Source organism: Panthera uncia, assembly GCF_023721935.1.
Source record: "Panthera uncia isolate 11264 chromosome A1 unlocalized genomic scaffold, Puncia_PCG_1.0 HiC_scaffold_16, whole genome shotgun sequence".
NCBI lineage: Eukaryota > Metazoa > Chordata > Mammalia > Carnivora > Felidae > Panthera > Panthera uncia.
The window spans coordinates 26,024,026-26,046,661 of record NW_026057576.1 but is presented as its reverse complement, the minus strand read 5'-3'; the positions used below and the strand labels follow the sequence as shown (position 1 = coordinate 26,046,661).

The window sequence follows — 22,636 nt, the reverse complement described above, 5'->3', positions numbered from 1 at the left end:
TTCTTACCCGAGCGACCTAGATTTAGAAAAGTTCAATTTATATGTGCATACTTTATAACGATACATTCAGGTCCAACCTAATCTATTTCCCCCAGGAAATAAAAAACAACAAGTGATTATAATTACCATGGCTGGGTTATATACATGCAGGCACAAAATTAGCTGTACATTTCTGGATTCTATTGGATAATCACACTTTCTTCCTCTAATTCAATCAACAAATAATTGACCAACCCTTCTGAAATCGTTATGCCCTGTATAAAAACAACAAATTTACGCCCTGTATAAAAAAAAAATGAAAGGGGGCAAAAGGAATGGGTTTTCCAATATAAGCAATGAGTTGTTTTTTGGTGGTGTTGTTTTGTGTGTGTGTGTGTGTGTGTGTGTGTGTGTGTGTGTGTGCGGTAATGAAACAAGTAACTGCAAAGATGATATACAGGGATTTTCTTTCTTTTTTTTTTTTTTTAATATATGAAATTTATTGTCAAATTGGTTTCCATACAACACCCAGTGCTCATCCCAAAAGGTGCCCTCCTCAATACCCATCCCCCACCCTCCCCTCCCTCCCACCCCCCATCAACCCTCAGTTTGTTCTCAGTTTTTAAGAGTCTCTTATGCTTTCGCTCTCTCCCACTCTAACCTCTTTTTTTTTTTTTCCTTCCCCTCCCCCATGGGTTTCTGTTAAGTTTCTCAGGATCCACATAAGAGTGAAACCATATGGTATCTGTCTTTCTCTGTATGGCTTATTTCACTTAGCATCACACTCTCCAGTTCCATCCACATTGCTACAAAGGGCCATATTTCATTCTTTCTCATTGCCACGTAGTACTCCATTGTGGATATAAACCACAATTTCTTTATCCATTCATCAGTTGATGGACATTTAGGCTCTTTCCATAATTTGGCTATTGTTGAGAGTGCTGCTATAAACATTGGGGTACAAGTGCCCCTATGCATCAGTACTCCACACAGGGATTTTCTTACCCTAAATAAGTAAGATTTATTTACAAGCAGGGACTGTTACAATAATGCACTGAGTGCCTAAAAGTAGCTGCAAGGGGATCCCTCTCCTGAGAGTTTTTCTGTTTGCAGAAAGCAGACAGTCTCCCCGGGAGCGTGATGATGTTCCAGGCAGACACACAGGAGCACAGATCACCGGGAGTACTCATGGTGACCCTCCACTACTCCTCAGCCGTGAAACTCTCCTATCTCTTCTCCCTCGTCATCCTAGATCATTCCCATCCCTCCCTCCTGGCCCTTCTGACCCTGGAAAGCCCCTGCCTTAGTGGCATGGCCTCACCCTTTGCTTACCTGTGCCAAAAGGTCCAGCAAGCCCAGAGGCAGATGAAGTGACAGTCACGCCCTCTGTTTACTAAGATACTCCAGTGCATAGAAATCACCAGCAAAACCTTTTCCTTTCTGGGAAAAGGTTTGTCATAGCTTTCCTGCAGCTACCCTGGATATTTCCACTCTCTTTCTGGGTTGAACAGCATAAGCAGGGTGATCCCGATCTATAACCCCAGGAGGACTGCTGTCGCATTTATTAGGAGATCCATCTAACTTGACAATGTGCCAGCACGGCTTCAATAAAATGAGCTTTCTTTTCTCCAGTTGTGCTTTGGTTTAAAAAAAAAAAAAAAAAGGTCTTAAATCTAAATGCCAAATGAGCATTCTCATTCAGAGGAGTCATCTTGACATCCTAGGTACTTCTTCTGTAATTATGGTTCTTAGTTTCTTCGTCTGTAACATGGGATGGTTTGGCTGAATAATCTCTTAGAGCAGTAGTAGGGATTCTGCGCTGACACTGCTCAAAACAAGTGATACACAAAAGACACAAAGGCTTGGAAGTGACAGAGACAAGACTGGCACTTTGGTTAGTCATTTGAAGTCCTCATGAAGTTTCCCAGGTCTTTTTTCCCGTTTCACAGATAAAGAAATTAAGGCTTAAAGCAGTTAAGTGAAATCCCCAACACCACAAAGCAAACAAAAGGCAGAGTCCGCACAAGGGCCCTTAGGTCTCTGGCTCTGTATTTAAATGTGTCTCTTGACTATTTCAAAGTTTCCATTCGAATGAACCGACTTGATCTTTCACCTGATCTCTGTCACTACTGAACATTCACTCCTCTCTTTAAAAAAGTTAAGACGTATCCTTCTGTCCCAGATGCCAAGTCTGAAGGGGAAGTTCCTGAACAGAATGGCTTTCAGTGTCCCATCTTACCTGTCTCATCTTAAGAAATTTGCTTGCAAGGACTTCAGTGATGATGATCACTGAAACAACAGATTGCCTTTCAAGGTGAATATATTAGAAATCGAAATATTGGCATGCATATGTTTTTATTTAATCTCATTCTGTACATAAGGTTCGTCTGTTTCATTCCTGGCCTGGCCCTCTCTGTTGTTTGCCAACACAGGGTGATTTAAGGCTGAAACGGCTCAGGACAGCAAACCCTGTGAATTGTAATAACCAGATGTTTCTCACAAATGAGATGTGAAGCCCGGCGCTTGTGTTCTCTTTAGTCGTAACGCACTTCTGTTTTCTTTTGGGAGGCCAAATAAATAAATGGGGACAAAAGACACTGCTCTTGAGCAAAGTATTTTAATATAGAGCAAGCGTTACTTTGCTTTTTCTGAGACATCAATATGAAGAGACTCTGAGGTTTAATGAAATCTGCATGGTGAGTACAGTAGCTTGAAAAGAGCTTAGAAAGGAATTAACACTTAAATTATGTTGGACCTCAAAGGATCGGAGATTCAGTATTTGAGAGGAGGAAGTAGGGAAGGATTAGACCTTTTTTTAATTTTTTTAAATACGAACCCATTACTTGTTAACAATATACGAACAGATGGAAATTGTTTTCTCAAATGGCACAGGTACCTATTCTGTACTAACTCATTAAAGGAAACGCACAATTTTGGGGAGTCGGAGAAAGACAGATGCACAGGAAGACAAAGGTGAAGAGAGAATTCAAGCTCTAAGAGGCAGTTCCTTGTCTTGCTCAGAAAAGGTGCCCCTGTGAACTTCAGAGATAATGAGTTATAATTCCACTCACGGAAAAGAGGAAGAAGGCTTAACTTGCAGCAAGAAAGAATCCAATTAAGTAGAGAGTAGAACTTTCTTTCAGAAACCGTACTTAAACAAGAGGAAGGGCTATTTGTTTCAAAGACGGCAGCCCTGTCCGGCTTCTCCTTGGAAGGAGGTCAAGCCAAGCAAGCAGGTGCTAAGGCCAAAGCTGAGCCAACGATTCTTTCTGGTTGTCTTCTCCCAACCGGACAAGACAAAAGCAGGAACACAAGTCCTGCTTACCGATCCATACACAGCCCAGTGAGTGTTTCATCAATTGGGCAAGCATTTTTTCAGAGGGGAGGTTAGGGTCTTGTATTCAGGCATGACAGTTTCTTTCTTTCACTCATTCATTTGGCACTTACTGGGCACCTACCGCTGCCAGGATCTGGCGTCGCGAACTGTAATACGTCCCCCACTTGGGGAAATCACAGTGTTTAAGGAGAACATGAAAGATGGGCACCAAACTCAGCAGAAGAGTTGAGAAAACCGAGGCTCAGAGGTCAGCCCAGGAAGGGGCCCGCTGGGGAGAGCCTGATGGGCCTGGGGAATTCCAAACAACCGTCCGTGCTACAGCATGGTCCGCATGTGACAGTGTGACCCCAGTGTCCTGAGGGGCCGCGGGAGTCAGATTAGATGAGACCGCATCTTGCTGTTCGAGCCAGTACATTCTGGCTTTATTCTCTCTGGGACGGCGGCCACCAAAGGTCGGATGTGCACTTTCTAGGCAGAGGCCCCCTGCCAGCTGTGCTGCCCGCCCATCCCTCCTTCTCAATTTGTCTGCTGCCCCTAGCAGTGGCCAGCCCCCTTTCCCATCAGTGCCTCACTGATGTCTACCTATTTGAAATGAGAACTAGACCTCCCTCGAAAGAAAGGCCATCGAGGCCTATCTCTGTCAAGCCCGGACCGAACTAGGTTAGGTGTGGGTGTGCATGCTGGGCTGAGCTGAGGCTCGGGGGACACAGGTGCACTGTCTGCACCAGGAACAAGTGTGGCCCAGAAGGCAGGGCACAGCGTTCCAAGAGAATAATATGAAAAAAGAGGCAGGAGTCAGGCTAGCCAAAGGTTAGCATTAGGTCTAGTCCTGGGCAGAGATCATGAGCAGCAGACAAAACACGCAGGCCACCTTTGCCAGGGGATGCCGCTGGCAGGTCACGGGGCCTGAACCACCCTGATCCACGTTCTGACTCCATCCGGGTAGAGGTGTGGCAACAACGTGTCGGGGTCAGAGGCTGAGAGAAACCGACGGGGAGGTTCCGTGAGCTGGATCCCAGGCTGGAGAAGCAAGACAGACACCAGAAGCAAGGCCTAGCGATTGTGAAAGGAGGCAGACACGCCAGGCATCAGTCCTGGGGCCTGGGTCACAGCCCGGCTAGTGTCAAAGCCAGCTGGATGCTGAGTCTTAGAAGGCAGGGCCCCAGGGGCCCCCTTCCTCGTACCTGAGGCCCAGATGGGACCTCAAGTCCAGGGAGGTGCCAAGCTTGTGGGGGCCGGGCAGAGAGACAGGCTGGAGGGGCTCTGGCAAACGAGCAGAAACTCCTGTCCTTTCTTCAGAGGACTTATTGTCTCAAAATATGATCCCTTATCACTCGACAGAGAAACTATGTGGTACGTGAGGACATTCTGTTTATTGGACATTTAGGATACTTGATGGACACTGTTTCTCATGATAGTTTCTCGTTGCAATTGACAGGACCTACTCTTCTACAACGTCCGTTAAACTCAGACTGTTAAAGTAATGCTTTTTTCTTTTCTTTCTTTCTTTTTTTAATGTTTATTGATTTTTGAGAGAGAGAGAGAGAGAGAGAGAGGAAGAGTGAGTGGGGGAGGGGCAGAGAGAGAGGGAGACACAGAATCCGAAGCAGGTTCCAGGCCCTGGGCTGACAGCACATAGCCTGACGTGGGGCTCGAACTCACGGACCACGAAACCATGACCTGAGCTGATGTCGGACGCTTAACCGACTGAGCCACCCAGGCGTTCTGGGAATGGTTTTTTTTTTTTCATTACATGTCCTCCTTTTCTCCAATATTCTTGAAAAATTCATGATCCACAAAGGAAACCAGTTTTTAAAAAGGTAAACTCGAGCTGGAAGGACGTGGGCACAGCTGAGTCAGCTAAGGCTGACTGATCCCTTAGCCTCTCTGGGCTTCAGGGTCTTCTGCAGATAAACGTGAACATGAACCAGAGATTCCACGTCCACAGAATGGGAGCATCGGAGAGGACAGCCTGTGTGAAGGCAGGATATCAGCGTGTCAGGAGCCCAAATCTGCAATCAAATATCCCTGTGATCAGGCCCTGGGTCTTTCCTGAGGCTACATGACCTCGGGAAAGTTAACCTTCCTAAGCCTCATTTATACTATCTGAAAAATGGGGATAATCATATTTAAATTTTAATACTCTTGAGAGGATTAAATGGGATTTAAACAAAATCTGAAGTGTTTGACGTAACGTCTGGCACATGGTAAGTGTGTAACAAATGGTAGCACTTATAGGCAATGTTATAAATATGTATTTTATGTATAATAATATTTATGTAAGCTGCTATAAACATGTTATTAATACTGCATACACATAAAGGGTCATGATGGTGATGGCGAATTACTTGTTTTGACAAACATTTGAGCGCCTTGTAAATGCTGGCTGCTCTGGTAGGTACTTCGCCTGTAAAGATAATATAGGAATCCTTCCTGCAACGAAGTGACAGTCCGGCGGCAGAAACAACTACACAGAAAATGACAATAGAGTATGACAACTGTTGTGAGACATTTAAATAGGAGGTGCTATGGAAACACAGAGAAGGGGGGGTGGGGCGCAGAAACCATACTGGGATATGGGCGTTATGGTTTGAATTGTGTCTCCCTGAACAGGTATGTTGAAGTCTCAACTCCCCTGGTCCCTGTGAATGTAACTTTATTTAGAAATAGGGTCTTTGCAGAGGTAATCAAGTTAAGATAATGTCATACTCAATTAGGGTGGGCTCTATCTAATATGACCGATGTCCTCACGAGGACAGAAGGGACACAGGCATACAGAGGATGCCATGTGACTATGGAGGCAGAGATTCAGTTATGTCGTGGCAAGCCAAGGAACTGCTATCAAAAACCAGAAACTAGGAGAAAGGCACGGAAACAGATTCTTCCCTGGTTCCTTCCCAGAGAGAGGAGGGCTATGCCGACACTTTGATTTCTGACTTCTTGCCTCCAGAACTGAGGGAATGACGTTTCTGTTTTAAGCCATCCCGGGTTGTGGTACTTTCTTAGGGCTGTTCTGTGAAACTAATATGGGGGACGGGTCATGGGAGGGATGCTGGAGTGGGGGACAGCTGACCTGAGTCTCAAGGGCATGACTTCTATGGGCATGTAGAAACGGTATTCTCAAAATATATTTATTAGGATCATAAATACAAAAGATATTTCTAAATGTTTTCTTAGAAGAAATGTTCAAAACCAGTCCCCTGGAGGCAGAATTGCTCTTATGTTTTCCCTTCGTGGAGAAAAAAAAAAAAAAAAAAAAAAAAAAACAACCCTGAAGATGGCCACGTATTTATTAAGAACAAATCAACCCCACAGATGATAAGTTCACATAACGGTGTACTTTATAAGATAAGTGAATGCCTACAAGCAGAATCTAAGAAAGCAACATTGAAAATGCTTTTGTGATCTTTCCAAAGAGTTCCAAAGGTGGTGAGATATGTTTTCTATTTACACCCAAGATGTACACCCAAAGTGAGCTCCTGGAGCCTTGTTGTGCTCACGTTGTAAACAAAGGCCTCGTTCCATAAATAAAACCCTCTGTCTCCTTTAACTGCAGATAGAAGGCTGGCAGAACAGAGGAATGCAGCCGTCAACAGCTATTTTAAGTACTGTTGACTTGAGTGAGGAGATCTGTGTCCATATTTGAAACTATAACACAAGTGAAGAGAATTTCAAAATTTGCACCAAAATTGGTTCAGGGAAGCAATGACTGCCGAAAGAAGTCTGTCAGATCTTTCCTGTGCGTGGAGCCTGCACCCAAAAACCAAATGTGGAGTGAGCAGGAGGTAAAAGCCTATCAAAGGTTCTGTGAAAGTCACTCACGCTGGGGGCTGGGCGATTTGAATTTGGTGCCAGAGCTCAGTACAGAGGCCTCACCTGTCACACTCAGAGTAAGACGTTCTGTCCCCTGGACCTGCTAGCACCCACTCTTCAGTCACTGAGGCACATGCCCAGCTGAGGCATGAAAACCGTGCTGGCATGTGCCAGGCAGGTGTGCAGGGGTTCAGTCTGACCAGGAAGCAAAGGATGCTGGGCCTCACCACAGTGAATTTTCAAAGCTGAAGGAGATCTGAGTATTTCCTAGTCCTACCCTCTTGATTTCGTGATGAGAAAACCGAGGCTCAGACAGGTGAAGTGACTTGTCCAAAGTGACACAGCTAGTTAAGAGAGGAACTGAAATTAGGATCCGGAGTCCTTGCTGTTTCACCAGTGTGCATCTGAGTCCCCCAGTGTCTGTCCACCCTGCCTTCCCTAAGACGCAGCTACTGACAGGATGTTCACTACTTCCCAAGACCGTGCATTCCACTACGAACGATTTCACGGTGAGAAGTTTACCTGTCTCGTATGTTGCCTCGGGACCTGATATCCTGGAGTAACTCCATTGTCTTTATTCTGCTCTCCTGGGCTGTCACAAGTCTGTTCCCCTGTCCTCACGCTGCTGGTCAAATCCACGAAGAAAGCTCATAGGAGCGCCCGCCGGGCCTCAGGGACCCTGCTCCCCTTAGCCTTTCCACAAGTGACTTCCTCTAAAACCCACCCTTTCTGAGGTCTAGGGGGTTAGTCCCAGAAATAGGCCCCAATAGAAGCTGACCTATAGGACTGGCAGGGATTTCGACCCTTCTTAATTCTGAAGTCTATGCTTTCGGCTGACTTGGTACATTATGATTAAAAAGCAATGGTCGCGTTTGAATGCTTGCTTTGTGCCAGGCCTCTGCGGAAAGCTTCATGTCATCTCACGGCACGAGACTTTTGACAGTCCCATCACGGAGCTGACATGCATCAACTAACCTCACTCAACTAGACCACGTGTGCTGTGTCTCTGCAGGATGCCGTTATGCAACTTTGCAGTTGATGTTTTAAAACTAAATACAAGAGTTTGCATTTTCCATTGGATTTTCCAAAATCTCCTTTTTTTTTTTAAATTTTTTAACGTTTATTTATTTTTGAGAGAAACAGAAAGAGCGTGAGCAGGCGAGGGGCAGAGAGAGAGGGAGACACAGAATCTACAGCAGGTTCCAGGCTCTGAGCTGTCAGCACAGAGCCCAACACAGAGCTCGGACTCATGAACCGTGAGATCACTACCTGAGCCAAAGTTGGAATGCTTAACTGACTGAGCCACCCAGGTCCCCCCCCCCCACCCCCAAAACCTTGCTTCTTAGGTTCTCCTCCCGTCTCGAATTTTCCCTCCCGGCCCTCAAAATCTATACAATGGCAAGACAGCTCTTTCTTAAAGTTCCCACCCCTTCTAATTTCTCCTTGCAGGTCAGACTCAGCCAGGGAAGACCCTCTTAGACATATCTGCATAGACTCCTTCCCCCTAACATTTACTTCTCCTGAACTCAAGTCATTGATTCCCAGTTCTGAGGGCCAATGCCAAATTCTCACTGTGCATGGGGTCGCTCTTAATTCCTTGCATTATAAGCTCTTGCTAAGTTATTTTCTCTGCTCTGTGGCCTGCTGGCACCCTCATGCTTCTTTTCATATGTGTCAAAATGCACCCTGATTACAGCATCCAGCCCTTCTTTCCAACCTCATCTCCATTGCATACGCCTAGATGGAGTAAGTAGCTTCAGGACTTGCCTCTTTCTTTTGTTTGTTTGCTTCTTTGTTTGTTTTGAGAGAGAGAGAGAGAGAGAGAGAGAGAGAGAGAGAGAGGAAGCATGCACAAGCAGGGAAGGGGCAGAGAGAGAGGGAGAGGGAGAATCCCAAGCAGGCTTCTCACTGTCAGCACAGAGCCCAACACGGGGCTTGAACTCATCAACTGTGAGATCATGACCTGAGCCGGAATCAAGTGCCAGACACTTAACTGACTGAGACATCCAGGCGCCCCCTTGCCTATTTCTTTTAACGGCAATTCCCCTTCCTCTCAGTTCCTAGTTTAAAACCTTGGTAGCAAGACCACATGTGGTCACAAGCCAGAAACTTTTAGACAGACTTCCCTTTGAAAGGCTTTTCCCACATCATCGTTTTTTGTTCCCACTGCTACATAGGTGCCTATTAGTTCTCATCTGGAAGACTGCAAAAGCCACTTTGTATGTCCAGAGGCTGTGCCTTCTGTATCTTCTTCCTTCCCCCCACGCCCTTCTTACACCCCTGAACCTGGATCAGCCAGTCATGCCCACGGGAGACCCACGGGAGACCCACGGGAATAGGCTGTAATTGGGGCTTCCAAATTACTTCTTTCAAACTTCTTTTCACATCCCCATCTCATTAGCTGATGATTAATTTTCTCTCTGTACGACGTTATGTGACTTTGTACAGCAGGACTGTTACATAATGGTAGGAAAAAAAGGCCTGAATAAGCTATTGGTGTTCTGTGCTTTGAACCAACTGACAGAGTTATGGCACAGAGGCAGAACGGAGAGGCAAAACGCTATGGAGTCTTGGAAAATGTTTATGAATATTCAGTCAAGCACGTAAGAGGCACTCTTTAATTCTTAAGTATTTATCCATCCATCTATCTATCTACCTATCTAGCTAGCTTTTTAAGGATGGGGACCCTCTGAGTCTGAGGGTCTGAGGGAAAGACTAAATAATTTATGTCAACACATTTCTTTCTGGCATTCAATGCCTTCTCGCTCTGTTCTTCTCTGAAGTCCGGTAATAGCCTGGCGTCATATTGATATAGAGACCTCTGCAGTCAGTGGTCATGACAGCGGGGGTGGTATTTCATGGCATGTAAACGTCTTCACAGATCTTCCCTTGGAAACCTGCATCTTTCCAAGAGAATATGCAAGGGCTAACCTTTTGCTTTTATTTATCCACCTTAGTTTCAGTTTACAAAGGCATCCGGGAGATAGGTAACATCTCATAAATTTAAACAAGAACAAAGGAAAACTTATTCAATATTTAGCTTCAAAGAAAACATTCACATCATATTATTTTAAACAATTTATGTAGGTTTCAATTTAAACTTACTGCTTGAAGGGATTGAAGCAACCCAGAGTTGGTCTCTTTAAATGAGATCAGCATATAGCCCTCGGCTGGGGGAGAAAATAGAGCCTCTTTTGAAAGCAAACACATCATGAACACTCCTAAAGGAAACTTCCGAGTCGTGTGTTGTTTGAAAATCACAGACTGATCTAATATTAATTTAATTTTCCTACTCGACTGTGTGGGCCAGGACAATAGGCTGCGAAGAAATAAGAGTGGAAGATGGAAAGAAAAGAGCAATCCAAGGGCCAGGCGGCAACAGAGGGAGGGGCCACCTGAGCCCTGGGCTCAAGAACAGGCTCACACCCTCCTGCCCTGACTCCCAGCCTGTTTACACCTCAGATCTTAATGTGCGAAGAAAAGATAAAAGATAATATTTACATCGACAGGCTTGTTGTGAGGAGTGAGTGACTTAAAATATATAAAGGGGTTAAAATAGTGCCTGGTAGAGGAAGCCCTCCATACATATTAGCCATCATTTAAAATATTTAATATATTTATTTAATTATATTGCATTCAATCTTTAATGATAAATATATTTGCGCGTGTGCCTTTGTGCATGTGCATACTACACAGTATAGATCAGACGGCACTGCCTTAGTGTCCTTTTGAAGAGGCGGTGCCGTATAGTCTTGCCATCGGAGGAATTTCTCCGACAGTTCGTTGTTTGTTGTTGTTGTCCCCTCTACCCCCAAAGGCCCAAGATGTTTGTCAGTGCCTGGAAATGAGAATTATAGAGTACAGAGCTATTTCCTCTCTGCTTTTTCTGCCAAGAAGATTAGCTTTTTGTACCCAAATTCACCAACTGGGCTCATTCATATGTTTGGCATAGCATTCTCCCTAAACTTAGCTTTTCCATTGAAATACTATTTTATTCATCTAAATGAATATGCCTATGTTATTAAGTTTCTTCACACACACACACACACACACACACACACATCTTTTTAATAAATTTAAGTCAAGCAGCACCAGACTTTAAAAATACTGTTACATCCAAGGCTCTGGCTAGATTGAGTTATGCACATGTTGATATGCATTTTAATTTAGAAAGCGTTGGGGCGCCTGGATGGGTTAGTCAGTTAAGCATCCAACTTGGGCTCAAGTCATGATCTCACGGTTCGCCCTGTATGTTGCTGACAGCTGGGAGCCTGGAGCCTGCTTCAGATTCTGTGCCTCCCTCTCTCTCTGCCCCTCCCCTGCTCATGTCCTGTGTCTCTCTCTTTAATAAATAAATAAACATTAAAAAAAAAAAAAGAAAGCATCAATGCCAAGTCATAGTCTCCGATAGCCTGTCATTTCTGACAAACACCTTGAGTAATTTTTCAGAGAAGTAAACTAAAGTGGAATGGTTTAAGTACTAGATTGCCATTTAAAACTAATTCAGCCTTGCGGGCTGAGGGTAGCATACCTTGAGAAGTATTTCTCAGCACCTTGTCTGCTAGTGCTTTCCTTTACAGTGTGGACCCCTCAATATTAAAAACTCAGAGAACTCATTTCTCACATGAAAAACATACCCCAAACATGCCCCCTGGAGAGTTCAAGGTTGAAAGCACAGACCATTACCCAGATTTTCATTTGAAGTTCATCATTTTCTGTCTAGTTGTAAATTCAAAGAATGTTTTTGTTCTTCATTCAGGGCTCTACCTCTCATTCCCATCCCCAGAGGCACCCAGTTTTGAACTGTTACCTTTATGCAACACCGTACTTTTGAAATCCTTTTTCAATCATTTAATAAGCTAGTTTTCATTACATCTCTCCAAGGCTTCCCCCCACCCTTTACACACAAATGAGGAAGTGGAGGTCAGGGAGACTAAAGACATTTGTCGGCAACATCACTGGAATGGGGGGAGAAGCAAATTGTGGTCCAGGCTGTACTGGCTGTGATGAGAGTCTAGCTGTGGGAGGTCTCCAGGCGTGCACAGAGCAGAGGGACAGAGCCAGGATGCACCCCATCTGGCCTTCCGTCCCATCCACCAGAGGTTCCTCATCTCACATGTAAGGCTAAAACCTTCCGGGGGCGCCTGGGTGGCTCAGTCGGTTAAGCATCCGACTTCGGCTCAGGTCATGATCTCATGGTCCGTGAGTTCGAGCCCCACGTCGGGCTCTGTACTGACAGCTCAGAGCCTGGAGCCTGTTTCAGATTCTGTGTCTCCCTCTCTCTCTGCTCCTCCCCTGTTCATGCTCTGTCTCTCTCTGTCTCAAAAATAAATAAACGTTAAAAAAAAAATTTTTTAAAAATAAAAAATAAATAAAAAATAAACCTTCCGTGCCTACCTCATTGTTATTATGGAGGCCCAATTATATGATGGGCATTTATAAGCCAGTGATTCACAAACGAGGAAATCAATACACAAATGTAAATTATAGTTAAGATTTTTCCTCTTTCAAAGGCCTCTGGGGCTCCACGATGGTGCTAAGTGCTTATTTTGTGCAGGAAGAGAATTCAATATATTATCCCATATATTATTGTGCTTTAGAGTATACACAAACATGGCAGGAGGGAGGAGAAGGGAGGGAGGGAGAAGGACAGGGAGGGTGTGTGTGTGTGTGTGTGTGTGTGTGTGTGTGTGTCGGCGTGTGTGAGTGCGTGTGGTCCTTGCTCTTTGCGCTGTAACCCATGGACTCGGTAGAACTCTGCCATTCTCCATGTTAGGGGCATCCCCTAAGTTTTACAGCTGAAAAAATTGAGGATCTGAGTGGCATACTGCCCTCTCCTGCATCCCCCTGATGAATGTGCTCATTGAACATGATTCATCGTCTACAAGGTTGCTAAGCAATGCGCTAGATGCAGGGGGCGCAGAGGTAAGTCAGGACCCCTGGTCTAAGGTGCCCAGTGCGCTGTGACACGGACACACGGGTACAGAGCCGCATTAGAAAGTGGCAGCGAAATTAGGGAGGCACACACAGCACCTGTGCTATCATCCTGAAAAGAGCCTGTCCACGCTCGGAATTACAAGTGGCCTTCCTCGTTGCAAGTATCTATCTAGCTGAGCCACCGCGTCCTCAAACCCAAGCACAGAGCACTCTGTAAATACGTACCCAAGTCAGACAGCAGCTGTCCCTCGGGACGGGGGCCACACTCTCAAGAGCAGTCATTTTCACTGCATTTATCAAATGACGTTTTGAGGGCAGAGGACTGCCGGGTGTTTTATTTATCTTCCTTTGGCTATATCATTATATATTTTTCTCCTCTTCTTAATACTGAGGGCAGTCCGGATCAGCAGACTTTCTTCAGGCTGAGTTTACATCAAAAGTGCCCCTGGTGTGGAGGACTGAGGTTACAAAGTATAGATTTGTCGGAGACAGAGTCCAAGGCCTCCCTAATCTGTATCTGCTTGTCGTCACAGGAATGTTTGGGGAATTTGCATTTGCCAGGAAAGCCAGAATAGAAATGTTAGTTAGCTGGGGCTTTCATACCCTTATTCAATTTTCAATATTATTTTTTACGGTAAGAATACCAGGTCATCACATTTTTTTTTCCCTTCAAATACATTTGGTAAGTCAGTCAAAAGAATTTGGAAACCTTATCGCAGGTATTTAACTTCCTTCCATCACAGCGACGGGACGGAGGCACGAGGGACAAGAATACTCTCAAGCATAAAGTGTTTGTTGAACAAACAGAGCTAAGTTCTACTAAAATAAAATAGAATAAACTGGCAGGATGTATCAAGTGTGTCTCAGGAGGATTTATCCTGGGGCCTTTTCTGCTCAATATCTTCATTCCATGTTTTGAACAAAGAACTCAATGACACGTCCATCAAAAATACTGTCTGTCATCAACAGGCTCTTGTGCTCAGGGGTGCAGTAGGTGCTGGGGATACAAAAAGCTTGAAGACGAATGTTTGAGCTTTGTGTGCTTCCAGAAAGACAGAAACTTTCAGAGAAAATGAAAGTGACAAAAAAAATATCTTTGGGGCACCTGGGTGGCTCAGTCGGTTGGGTGTTCGACTTTGGCTCAGGTCATGATCTCACGGTTCGTGGGTTTGAGTCCCGCATCAGGCTCTGTGCTGACAGCTCAGAGCCTGGAGCCTGCTTTGGATTCTGTGTCTCCCTCTCTCTCTGTCCCTCCCCTGCTCTCCCTCTCTCTCTCAAAAATAAATAAACGTTAAAAAGAAAATTAAAAGAGTATCTTCATTTGTTGGAAAGTACCCTAAAAGAAAATGGAAAGGCAGACCATCGGTACAGAGCTCATGCCTGACATGCTCTCACAGTGGATTATGGAGAACGAGTCATATGTGTCAGAGGTAAATCCCAATTCCTGAGGAGGATGCCAGAGCAATCCAGTCCTACAAAGTATCCCTCATGCTGTTGCCCCTTCGCCACCGTTTGTCAAGGGGCTGTGGTAGGACAGCTGTGGAGTGTCATCGCCTTAAGAAGCAGAGAGGTCTCAGACCAACTCCTGCCACTCCCTTCTAACTGAATTCAGGTACCTGTCCCCCTGCCCTCACCCTCTCCACAACTGGCTGGGGCTGACGTGCCTTGCGCTGCCCTCTCCTGTGGCTGGGTACGAGCTCCCGTGGACTGACTTCGTACCAGCCCAACAGGGAGGTTTCTTTCACTCGAAAGATCACTACGCCCACTCTCCCTTCTGCCTCACAGTTGCGTCTTTTGGATCCCCTCCCCCACAGGCAAAGCTCTGGGGGATGGTCCTTTCTTTCTCCTGGGTGAATGGCCCTCTGAGTAAAACCCTACTGTTGGTGGAGCACCGAGGGATCCGAATGGATCATGGAGGGAGGTTTGGGAAGGGGAGCGGTTCTCATTTTTATGGAGTATTCTGGGTGCCAGGCAAGATGCCAGGCACCTGCACATACATTATCCTACGTTACCTTCACTATAATAGTGCAGAGAAAATTAAGGAATGGAGGAGTTTTAAGTGGTCAGCTGGAAATGTCAGAGTCAGGACTCAAATCCAGGTGGGTCTTACTGCAAAGGTCTTGCTGTCTTGCCAGGGCCATCAGTGACAAAACCCTGAGCTGGATGGATTATGGGTTTCAGCACTACACGGGACTGACCTTCAGCCGGTAAACACCAGTATGGACATATCACTGTTTAAGCCCAGCATCTATCTGTTCTGTTTGGTCAGTGCCCAGGACCTAGCCGTGGTTAAATATTTGGGTATCATTGTTGCCCTTATCGAAATGAAATATGTGGCAAGTAACAAATGTTTGACTTCTACTTCTGGCAAGGAAAGAGTAACAGACACAGGATATACTCTCCCACCTGAAACAACTAAAAACCTAGATAAAATGTGTGAAACAAGGTTTTCAGATATTGGATCTCATGCAGCCCAAGATACTGATTCCTGAGAGTAGAGAAACAAACAAAGTGAGCCATACGATTGCCTGGCCGAGAGAGATTCCTGCCAAAAGAGAGTTTCAGGCTATGGCCCAGGGAGGGGGAACCCCAGAGGCGCCCAGAAGTCTCCCTGATTAAAGATAAAGCTGGTAGTTGGAGAAGGCCAAGGTCACGAGGGTTTGCAGGGTGGAGTACCTGAGAGAACTGCACACACACACATGCATACGGACACATGGGCGCACACACGTGCACGCACAAACACACACGCACAGCTCGGAGATTTAAAGCGGGCCCGTCTTGAGTCTTCAGCCGAGAGCCAATCAGTGTATGCACGTGGGGCAACTACTCAAGGCTGGAGAAGAACCGCCCAAAGGATTCCAGGAATAATCCATAGAGATCACAAAAGAGGGGAAGAGTTCATGTTCCCTTCAGCTAGAGTAGAAAAGCCTCAGAATTCATGAGGTATTGTGTAGAATACTCAGAATGGTAATGTCCCAGGAGTAGGGCAAAATTAGCCCTAACAAAACTTAAGAGGCAAGTCTCGAAAGGTTCAAACTGTTTCCAATAAATTTAAATCTGTCCTATAATAAACCTCAAGGACTTTTTAGGAATGCAAAAATATCCAGCACCCAAGAAGGTGAAATTCACCATGTCTGGCAACCATGGAAAAATTACCAGGTGTGCTGGGCTAACCCCTAAACCTGTGAATATGTTATTTGTGTGGCTAAGGGGAATTAAGGCTAAAGACAGCATCAAGGCTGCTAATCAGCTGACCTTAAGATAAAGATAAAGAGACTATCCTGGATTATTCCATGGAGCCCAACAGAATCACAGGAGTCCTTAAAAGGGGATGAGAGAGGCAGAAGAGAAAGTTAGAGCGATTTAATGTGAGAGTCATTGCTGGTTTTGAAGATGGAAGGAGACCACAAGTCATGGGATACAGGCAGTGTCTAGAAGTTAGAAAAGGCCAGGAAACAGACAGGAATATGGAGCCTGGAGCCTCTAGAAAGGAATACAGTCCTCATGACACCTTGACTAAGACCAGGGAGGCTTTCTAACCTACAGAACTGTAAGATAATAAATTTGTTTTTAAGTCACTAAGTTTGTGGTTACTAGTTACAGCAGAATAATAATAATAATAATAATAATAATAATAATAATAAACTAACAAATAAATAAAATACACCAGGCATACAAGGAGCAGGAAAAAAATGACCCATAATAAGGAAAAAAAAAATAAATCAATAGAAAGAAAACATAAATGACACAGATGACAGAATTAGTGGACGAAGATATTAAGATGGTTATCACTGTTCCATATATTCAAGAATGTAGAAAAAAGAGTGTTAAAGAGATACATGGAAGTCTTGAACAGAACGTCTAGAGATGAGAGCTAAAATGTATGAGGTGAAAATATACTGCATGAAATGAACAGATTAGACATTAAATTGAAAAGTTAGTGATTGTGCAGACACAGCAATAGAAACTATCTGAAATAAAACACAGGGATAAGAAGTGACAACAACAACAACAACAACAACAACAACAACAACAATAACAAAATGAACCCAGCATAAGAAAGAGCTGTAGGAAAACTATCATCAGCCTAATATACTTGTAATTAAATTCCCTGAAGAAAAGAGATGGGGTCAGAAAAATATTTGAAGAAATGATGGCTGAAGATCATCCAAATTGGGTGAAACTATAAACTCACAGATGCAAGGAGTTCAAGGATATGAGGTACAACAGATACAAAGAGAAGTATACCAGGACATAGCGTAATAAGTTACTTAAAATCAGTGATAGGGACAAATTCCCAAAAACATCCAGAGGAAGAAGATGTGTTATGTACAAAGGAAAAAAGGTAACAATGAAAGCATATTTCATGCTGAAAACAATGCAAGCTAAAAGACATTGGAGTGACTGTTATTAAGAACTGAAATTAAAAAATATGTCAACCTAGAGTTCTATATCCAGTGAAGATGTCCAATAGTGCAAACAACATAAAGAATTTTCCAGACAGAAATGAAAAAAATCAATCACCAGCAGATCCACACTGTAAGAAATATAAAAGCAGCCCTTTAGGCAAGGAAAAATGCTATGAAGTACAAATCTTAATCTACACAAAGGAGTGAAGAACATTGGAAATGTGTGGTTCAACATAAAAGACTTTTCATTATTTATTTAAAAGACAATTGGCAGAAAAAATCAAATATGCTAACAATGTATTTTGGCTTTTTAACATATGTATACAATGTATGACAGCAAATAACAGGACAAGGAGGGCGGAAGTAAAATTATACTGTTTATGGTTCTTATACTATACGTGAAATGGTAAAGCCAACAAAAGAGATAAAATCAAAATCCTACAAGATAATTCAACATAAGGCACAAAAATAGAAAAGATAGAATAAAGAACAGAATAGACAAATAAAATCAATTAATAAGATTTATTAAAATAAATGCCCAATCATACTGACAATCATATTAAATATAAGTAAGACCCCAATTAAAAGGCAGAACCCTGTTAGATTGGATTAAAAAAATTAAGACCTAACTACATGCTGCCTATAAGAGACCTACTTTATTTTATAAGTTTTAAATCCAGTATAGTTAACGTACTGGAATTAGTGTTATATTAGTTTCAGGTGTACAATACAGTAATTCAATTATTCTATATATTACTTGGTACTCATAAAGATCCTCCTCACCTATTTCACCCACCCCCACCCACCACCACCCCTCTGGTAGCCATCTGTTTGTTCTCTGTGGTTAAGAGACTATTATTTGGTTTGTCTCCTTTTTTCTTTGTTCCTTTGTTTTGTTTCTTAACTTCCACATATGAATGAAATCATATGGTATTTGTCTTTCTCTGACTTATTTCATCAAGAGAACATAACAATCCCAACCATTCATGCACTGAAGACTTCAAAATACATGAAGTAATACTGTGGATCTTGAGAAACTTAACAGAAGACCATGGGTGAGGGGAAGGGGGAAAAAAAGCTACAGAGAGGGAGGGAGGCAAACCATAAGAGACTCTTAAGGACTGAGAACAAACTAAGGGGTAGATGGGAGGGTGGGGAAGAGGGGAAAGCAGGTGATGGGCAGGGAGGAGGGCACTTGTTGGGATGAGCACTGGGTGTTGTATGGAAACCAGTTTGACAATAAATTATATTAAAACAAAAACAAAAACAAAATACATGAAGTAAAAAGTGGGGGCACAGAAAGGTAAAAGAGACAAATCCACAAAACCGGAGATTTCGATAACCCTTCTCGATAGCTGCCAGGACAAGTAGACAAAAAATCAATAAGGATATAGAAAACTTAAATAACACTATCAACCGTTTTGACCTAAACTAACACTTACAGAATGCTTCACCCAGCAATAGCAGAAAACACATTCTTTTCAAGTGTACGTGGTACATCTATCAAGACAGGCCATATTCGAGGCCTCAAGCAAACTTCAGGAAATTACAAAGATACAAATCATAAAAAGTGCAGAGTATATTCTTGGACCAGAGCAGAATTAAATTAGAAAAAAAATGACAGAAGGACACGTGGAAAGTCACCAAATATTTAGAAACTAAATTAACATATTTCTGAACAACCTTCAAGGAAGAAATCAAAAGGGGAATTAAAAAGTATTTTGAACTAAATGAGAACAAAAACAGCATATCGCAACTCATAGGATACGGCTAAAGCAGTACTCAGAAGGAAATTTATGGCACTAAATAAATGCCTATATTAGAAAAGAGTCTCAAATCAATGAGTCTGGCTTCCACCTTTAAAAAAAAAATGGAAAAAGAAGAGCAAATTAAGTCTAATATAGGCAGAAAAGGAAATATTAAAGATAAGAGCCAGAATCAATGAAAAATAAAACAGAAAAATTATAGAGAAAATCTGTGAAACCAAATGTCAGATATTTGCGAAGATCAATAAAACCGATAAACCTCCAGTCAGCCTTCGGAAGGAGAAGGGAGAAGGACACAAAATACCAAGAGTGGGTGTGATAGAGGGTAATATAACTACAGGTCCCATACCAATTATAGGTATAAAGAAACACCGTGAACACATTTATGTCAATACATTTGACAACTTAAATGATGGGACAGATTCCCTGAAAGACTCAAATTACCAATGGTCACAAAAGGAAAAAACAAATAATCTACGTAGCCCCTATTAAAGAAACGGGATTTGTAGTTAAAAGCATTTTCACAAAGAAATTTCAATCCCAGAAGATTGAACTGGGGAATTCTGCCCTAGTAGAAATTAAATATTAAAGAAAAAAAAATAACAGTAATTCTAGTACACAAACTCTTCCAGAATTTTGAAGATGAGGGACTACTTCCCAAATGATTTTATGAGGCCAGCATTACCCTGATACTAAGACCAGAAAGAGACATTCAGAGAAAATTATAGACAATATCTGTCATTAGCTTCAATGCAAAATTTTAGCAAATTGAATCTAATGATCTACATAAAGGACAATACATCATGACTAAATAGAATTCATCCCAGGAATGCAAGATTGGTTTAAATAAAAAAGTCAATCAATGTAATTTGCCAAAGTGGCAGACTGAAAAAGAAAAAAAAAAAAAAACAACAAAACAAAAACCTGTGATCATCTCCACAGATGCAGAAAAAGCATTTTAAAAAATCCAATATCCATTCTGTTAGAAATCTAAAATTTGAAGGAAACTTCCTTAACCTAATAAAGATGATGTACTGGTGTCCTCATATTTAATTGTATTTCCCTTATAAGATTAGGAACAGGCCAAGGGTAATCTCTTTCACTAGTCCCCTTTAACTGTTAATGTACATGACAACATGGGTGGCTTTTAGAATAATTGCACTGAGTGAAAGAAGTCAGATATTGACAGGGTACCTGAATGGCTCAGTTGGTTGGGTGTCCGACTTCTGCTCAGGTCATGATCTCACAGTTTGTGGGTTCAAGCCCCACGTCAGGCTCTGTGCTGACAGCTCAGAGCCCAGAGCCTGCTTCGGATTCTGTGTCTCCCCCTCTCTCTGCCCCTCCCCTGCTTGTGCTCTCTCTCTCTCTTGTCTCTCTCTGTCTCTCAAAAATAAATAAATGTTTAAAAAAAATAAAAAAAATATGTACACTTTAGTGTATGTCAATTATACTTTATTAAAGCTACAAAAAACCAACAGATTTTCAGGTAATGTAAGCACTGTTAAGGTAAATCTATCCAAAGTCTCAGTCTCAACCAGGGAATGAATTACAGGAGGGTATGGCTGTTCTTCCTGAGGCGAATTTAAAAATACTAGTTGTGCGTATATAAAGCTATTTAGTCTCCCAACAAGAGCCTTGAAAGATCCTGATTTAAACAAACAGCCAATTTTATAATCTCAGAAGTCAAGAAGAAGCAGATTGGGGGGATTATACACGAAGTGAGCAAAATTTGGTAAGAAACATGGCTCCAGACCTCAAAGAGTTGTGAAAATGATTTGGCAGGGTGAGATTAATTCTCACTCCTAACTCAATCCAAGAGAGAAAAAGGTTCCCAGGCAACATAAAAATCTTGCAGGGTTTTAGATGTCACTGTATGTTTGAATTTACTCCACAGAAATTCTCCCAACTTGTTCAATTTCAAGACTTCTCCTTGGAGCTATGAGCAGAATAAGAAAAACACAGATGGCTCAACCTCACCATAATAATGATTCAAGGCAAGCAAAGCCCAAGCTGTTTGTATTTCAGATTAAAATAGAATCGAGAAAAACATCATTATCTCGGGTGCTAAAAGGGGTATTAAGACAAAGCTAGTTCAGATATTGCTATTATTGCAATATTACTGTTTTAGGTTTGCAATCCATGGGAAATTCATATATCCTTCTATTGCTTCCGTTAGAAATGAGTATTTTAAATAAATTCTACGTGCTTAATAAATAAGGTCTATTTATTTACTCAAAGGTGACAGACCCTATGGTGCTATCTACAAAGGCTTCCCTCCTGGTCTCCTGCTGCTCGTGTTTATAGGACTGCAATTACAGCAATGACACCATTACCATCCACAGGAATTCTCCTGGCATTGTGGAGATTCTTTACTGAGGGAAATACAAAGCTGGTTTGCTGTTAGCAGAATGCATAGATTTTGTTTGGCAGTGGCTCTGCTCCCTCTGGACACCATCCTGCGGGTTAATGACACTCCATTCTGAGCAGCCTCCTTCTCTCCTTCCAGCAGGTGTTTTCATGGCCTTCTGAGTTACCCATCCCGGGATATGAAGCCTGACGCGCTAGGCAGGCAGTGTTGCAAAATGTGGGAGACTGATGGTTAGGGGAGCCAGGATGCTGGTGTTCCCATCCTGGCTGTACCCTTCACTGTCAGTAGGACCTAGAATAGACTCCTCAGCCTCTCGATGCCTTGGTGTGCTTATTTATGACAACAGCAGCCATGTGGTTGGATAAGGGTAGATGAGATAGAACTACAAGATGCTTAGGAAAAGGCGGGGGACACACACACAGTGAAGGTAAGCCTAATTATTACTAGTAACACAGCTTTGCTGATGCAACAGCAACTGTAGAGGACAGAGGACAGCAGCACCTCCCAGCTGCCATGGCCAAGCACAAGAGGACCGAGAAATAGAAGTGCTTCCTCCAGGCGCCTGCGGGGCTCAGCTGGTTGAGCTTCAGACACTCTGGGTTTCAGCTCAGGTCATGATCTCATGGTTCCATGGGTTCGAGCCCCACACCGGGCTCCATGCTGAACAGCGCAGAGCCTGCATGGGATTCTCTCTCCCAATCTCTCTCTGCCCCTCCCCGACTCATGCTGTCTCTGTCTCTCTCAAAATAAATAAACTTAAAAAAAAAAAAAAGTCCTTCCTCTGCTGATGCAGCAACATCTTCTGGGAGAGAGGACTGGACAAGGCCACAATCTCAAAATATAATTATCTAATACCACCCCTTATTGAGTCCCTTCTGCATACAGTGCAATGTAAAAGGGGCATTGTACACATTATCCTATCAATTCCAACAACAACCCCATGAGGTAGATGATAGAATTCCCTTTTTTTCCACACAAGAAAACTGAGACCCAAGAAGTTAAATAACTTGCTTTTGCTCACATGGCT

At 43.1% G+C, this 22,636-nt stretch overlaps 1 protein-coding gene across 1 annotated transcript in view; it reads right to left on the bottom strand.

The window, feature by feature from the left end:
- ENOX1 (ecto-NOX disulfide-thiol exchanger 1) overlaps window positions 1-22,636 on the bottom strand; it is a 424,170-nt gene that overhangs the window by 145,524 nt on the left and 256,010 nt on the right. The gene's annotated exons all lie outside the window — the stretch shown is intronic.